We start from the raw sequence: 6,489 nt of genomic DNA on the forward strand, positions 1-6,489 counted from the left end.
TTAAAGGCTCAATTCATGTTAATATCATATACACTCCGTGTCTGGATTCGAACCTTCCACCGTTTAGTCCAAAAAAATTTGATACCATATCATGAAACCATTTGAACTAAAAATTTAAGCTAATAGTTAAAGACTCAATTCATGTTAATATCTAATAATTAGAACCTTATAAATAAAAGCTATATATATATATTTGTTTATGATCTTTGCGTTTATAACTTTATTCGTTGTTACAATTAATTATTTGTTATTAGTTGATTAATAATTAGTTTTGAAATATCTAATATGAATATATTTTAAATTAATTAATAAATAAATTATAAAAATTTAAAATATAATTTAAAATTTAATAAAATAAGCGTAATATATTTCTAGCCTCATATACTTATCTAGAAAAGTCAACTGCTCCATATATTTTAAAAACATCGTATTTACCTCCTGAACTTGATGAAAATGACATAATGACCCTCTAAAATTCACGTGGCATATCAAGAAAAGATTTGGGACAAATTGATGTATGTACGCTTTAAGCAAGTTCAGGAGCCAATAAAATACTCTAGGCAACTTTAGTGGGCAAATAGGTCACTTAAGAAAGTTAAGATTTAATATGTCAATTTAAGTAAGTTCATAAAGTAAATATAGCATTTTTAAAGTATATGGGAACCGTTAACTTTTTTAAACAAGTATATGGAGATAAAGATGTATTAAGCCATAAACATAATCTAAATAACTATTAAAAAATCAATTTAATAACTTATTCAATGGAGTAAAATAATATTCTTTGTGAAATTGTATTATAAAGATCGGAATAATGGTAAAAAAGAAGTGTATTCTATGGAAATAAAAAGGATAATGTTATCAAAATCAAATAAATATAAACATAATTTTTTATAAAAAGCCACCAATAGCTATTGTTCCCATAAAAAAAACTAAAAGTAGTGTTTTATAAACCTAATCAAATATTATATTTTCTATTGTTTGGAATAAAAAACTAAAAACTGTTCCGAAAAACTGAAACAAATGTTTTTTAATTCAAAACATTTTCTTAAAACTTAGTGTTTAAGATAAAACATGTGTTTGGTAGCACATGGAGATAGACCAGTTCAAGAGGGTCCGACCGATACGCTCAAGCCCATCTCTCATAAGTTAGACTTGGAACTTGGATATATATATTTGCGAATTAGCCCGACTCCATTCGAATCCTCTTAAACCCGTATATAGAATGGTTTGAGTTTGAGATTTATCTCAAAAACCTGAGCCCAATCCAGCCCGCTCCGTTGTATACGTTATTATTACCTTTATTTGCTTTTTATTTCTTGGTTAAATATTTTTTTATTATTTAAAATTATTTTTATTGGCTTTTATTGAATTAATAACTAACTAAATTCTTAATTTTTATTGTTCATATTTACAGTTTAATTTTTAGTTTTAATTATTTTTAATATAAATATGTATTAATTGGACGGGTTGGATTGGACTGGTTTTACGAATCAATTTTTTACCTCGATCTAATCCAGCCCAAACTCCATGTAAATATAATACAAGTCTGACTGAATTTAAATAAAGTAATTTAGTATAATATCCGATTAGATCCGACCAGCTGACTTATGAACATGTTTACGGAGGTGTTTGGTTGCTCATTTTCATACTCATGTTTGTTTTTTCACTTCAAAATGAAGAGTTTTAGTTGTTTGGTTAGTAACATCTTGTTTTCCTTTTATACATGAAAAGTAATATTTTACAAAAGCAGGAAATCCTTGCTTTTTATAAAAGTGGTTTTTTCTAGCAGCAAACAACAGGTAAAACAAACGTACCCTATATGGAGATAACATGGGCGTAGACAAGGGGCCTGGGGGCCCGGGTCCCTCTGGCCGCCGGAACCACCTTGACCCAGGTAGTTTCGGCCCCCCTGTCTCAAATTTTTTTTTATCGGGGTGTTGAATTAGCCCCCCTAAGATAGCCCATTAAGTGTTAGGTTTGTCCAAAATTCAAAATTTTAATATTTTTGGCCTATTAAGTACTCCCTAAATCCAAATTTCTAATTTTTTTTTGGGTCTGTTAAAAGCTTCTCTAAATTCAATTTTCTAATTTTTGTTAGCCTGTTAGGCCTCGCTAAATCCAAATTTCTAATTTATTTTTTGCATGGTAGGCCTCCTTAAATCAAAATTATTAATTTTTTTACCTGGTAGGTCCTCTGAAATAATTTTTTTTAATTTTTTTACCTGTCTAAATCCATTTTTTATATATATATTAGGAATTTTAAATAAAATCTAACTTAATTTTGAGAAATTGTACATTAATACTTAAAAGTTGGTTCTTGACTACTCAAATTATAACATACATATATACAAAAAAAAAAAAAAGTAAGTTCGATTTAGTAAAAAAGAATTTACTAATGCACGTGTAAAATCGGCCTTCCAACCGAGTAATCCTGGGAGATAAGGATGCAAGGTGTGTTAATATTAAAAGCATATGGTATTTTTATGAGAAATGGTAAAGTTAAAATTACATGAGAAACAGTTGTTTGATGTTTCCCCAATTTGGGGTTTTTATATCTTCTCAATTTAATTTGACAAATAAGGGTTAGGTGTTGTTTGTCTTTTAGCATAAACTGTGTGCGTGCACGCCCCCAATAATGTTGTGCACGCAAACAAAATAAATAACTTTTTAAACCTTTAGAATTAAAGTCAGATAAAGAAGAGAGATAACTAGTTGCCTATAAACTTCCAAATTTGGAACCCCCCAAAATAAATAAATAAATAAATAAAGGGTAAAGTTCAAATAAAACCCATGTGGTTTCACTAATTTTCAGATAAAGGACTGTGGTTTACTTTTTATCAAAACGAGGATTGAGGTTTTTAACTCTAATAAAATAAGGATTTTTTCGATTGATACTATTAAAATCACATTTGACGACTTCAAAAATGACATATTTTAAGAACGGCTAATATTCTAAGCAACTTTAATTCTTCAACTTTTTTATTTTGAGATTGTTTAGATGATGTTTGGTAAAGAGAGAGAAACTTAGTGTTTAGAGAGAGAAAGTTCTAAAAAAGACGATTTTCGAAAATCGAAAATGTAGTTCCATAGAAAATATGACATTGAATAACTTTAATTCTTGAAAATTTTCACTTTCAGGTCGTTAAAGATGGTTTTAATAGCATTAATCCAAGTTTGAAACCTCAATCCTCGTTTTGACAAAAAGTAAACCACCGTCCATTATCTGAAAATTAGTGAAACCACATGAGTTTTATTTGAACTTTACCCATAAATAAATAGTTTGGATTAAACATTTGATTTTAATATTTTAAACGAGTTAATTGCTTTTAATATTTTTATAAAAATATATAATTAATTATTTAAGTATATTAAACTTTTCATTAATTATTTTTAATATATTAAATATATTATTTTTAGATGGATATACTAAGCGGTTTTTTCTTAAACAAAATATCGCTTAAATTAAAGAGACAACATTATCCTCAACGATTACAGACTTAAACTAGCTACTAGGTGAGGGATAAAACCCACTTTAAAAACTTTATCTATGATTAGTTGTTTACAATCTTCAATTAATTATGCAAACGTTGAGTTATCACACGCATTATAGTTTATTCCATTGGCTACTAATTTAGCGTCGGTTTCGAAAGCACCCATTTCAATATCAATAGCCCACAAAATACCTGCTTTCAATGCATATGTCTCGATCATCCTCACTTCCTGGATTCCGTCAACCGATCCTACTGCACTTGCCATAAATGCGCCATTCTCATCTCGAACTACAGCTCCCCAGCCACTTCTATCCCCAGCCTCAAAAGTGGCTCCATCAATGTTGCACTTCAGCCACCCTACCTCAGGCTGCGACCACTTGACCCCAGCCTGCTGCTGCCTCGTGTCAAAGCGCCCCACTGTCTCGCTCCAAGGTCCCTACTGCGCAAACCGTTGCTGCTGTAAATCGACAGCTTCCTGCGGGCCGATTGGCGTTGTAGTGTTGGTCGCGGCTTGCTGTCGGATGCCCCTAGTCGTCTCTTCCTTCACTCCCTGCCTATCCGAGACGAAGCTAAAAACATACATGAACCCAACTGCTGCAGGTCTCGGTCTATTCTACCACAGCACATCATTCTGATATTAAACTTTATTAGACAGATCATTATGCGAAAAATTTAAACTTCATTTAGCATATGTAAAACTGTCAGAATATCATTGTTTTTCTAAAGTAAAATAATTAAGAAATTATCTAACATGGTAATATATATGTCAATTGACGTGTTAAAACAGTGACATGTTGGTAGTTCTATTTACGCTAACTGAATTTTGAATCATACACATAACTAGATCGTGCAAGAGAAGCTTAATATATTAAAAAAAATGATCAAGAATTTAATGCATCTATTAAAAATATATCTATTTAAAATATCAATAGCTTATTTAGTAAAAATTAAATTGATTGAGAATTTAAATATACATTTTTCCTAATAATTTTTATTTACAAGGTCATAAATGGTATTATAATTGATGGCTTAATGTTAATAAATTACACTAATTTTAGATTTCATTAAAAAAATTAAATATTGTGTTTTAGGAATAAAATGTCTTTAAACTCAACCAAATATTTTTATTTTTTAATTTTTGTTTGATATGTGATAATATAATAATCCGATAAGATGAGATCAACACAATGTTATGTGTGTAACAGTTCAACCTAATTTCGTGCAGATATTATTCACTTTTTTTTTCTAAATCCAACATGGTAGATCACATGGCTTTAAAAAGTGTGCATATATGGAAACACACTTTAGATATTACAAAATGATAATTGTTTAAATAAAACTAAAAAAACTAATATACAATAATTACAAAAATTATTAATACGCAGTTTCCTTCGATCCAAATAAATTGGTTAAAATAAAATATATAAATAATTTTTGGAAATAATTTATAATCAATGCAATTTCTGTCGGTATGTTATTTAAATAAATATTCTAAAAAATAAATCACTAACATATATGGTCATGATATTGTTGGAATTTCCGAGGGAAGTGACCGACTAAAGGTAGTTGGAATTTCAGACATACATCACCGACTAAGAATTGTGTCGGGGATTTTCTTGTGTCAGTAAAAAGTTATCGCATCAGTTTACCTAGGAGGCTAACGCCGACACAGTCGAATTTGTCGGACTTCCATCTGGGATGACGATCACCGATGGAATTTTGGACATCACCAACAAATATTTTCGTCGGGGATACTGTTTTTTCTTATAGTGTAAGGTGTGTATTTCAACATGTAAATACGTTTTAAAGCCACGAGTAATAGCTTGGATTTGGACCAAACAAACAATATTTACATGGAATTAGATCGGACTATCATAATTGGTATCAAAACGACTCTCTACCTAAAATGTGTAGGTTTGGAACAAACCAAGCAGGAAAATAAAGAGAGAGTGACTAACGTATATCAATAAAGTGTGTTTCTAATATGTGTGTTTCTAATATGTATGTTTCTAATAAATGTAGATATTTTTTAAAGTCGTGGACTGTATTATGTTGAATTTGCATCAAAGCGAATAATATATACATAATTGGTATCAAAGTCAACTCTCCACGTATGATTTGTAAGTTTGGGACGAACCAAGCTAATAAATGGAGAAAGAGTGATTGATGGCAAAGTGTGTTTCCATATATGTAAACTTTTTAAAGTCATGTGATCTACTATGTTGGATTTGGAAAAAAGTAGGTTGAACCGTTACATACATGACATTGTGTTGATCTCACCTTATCGGGTTATTATATTATCACATATCAGACAAAAATTAAAAAATATAAATATTTGGTTGAGTTTAAAGACATTTTATTCTTAAAACATAATATTTAATTTTTTTTAGTGAAATCTAAAATTAGTGTAATTTATTAACATTAAGGCCATCAATTATAATACCATTTATGACCTTGTAAATAAAAATTATTAGGAAAAATGTATATTAAATTCTCAATCAATTTAATTTTTACTAAATAAGCTATTGATATTTTAAATAGATATATTTTAAATAGATACATTAAACTCTTGATCATTTATTTTTTAATACATTAAGCTTCTCTTGCACGATCTAGTTAGGTGTATGATTCAAAATTCAGTTAGCGTAAATAGAACTACCAACATGTCATTATTTTAACACGTCAATTAATATAGATTACCACGTTAGATAATTTCTTAATATTTTACTTTAGAAGAATAATAATATTCTGACAATTCTTACATATGTTAAATGAAGTTTGAATTATTCACATAATGGTCTTACCACTTGTCACGGGGCCAACTCGTTGACACCGTGTAGCACTTACTTTTTCCCTAGGAGATAAGCCAAGCAAGAGTTACGCCTCACAATATCTGCAATATGCACATATACGGATTATGGACAAGCTATAAACCGGGACAAATTCAGGACAAGCATAAAATATTTTTTGAGGAAAAAATAAAAAAGATATAATATAA

Source organism: Euphorbia lathyris, chromosome 2 (genome assembly GCF_963576675.1).
Source record: "Euphorbia lathyris chromosome 2, ddEupLath1.1, whole genome shotgun sequence".
NCBI lineage: Eukaryota > Viridiplantae > Streptophyta > Magnoliopsida > Malpighiales > Euphorbiaceae > Euphorbia > Euphorbia lathyris.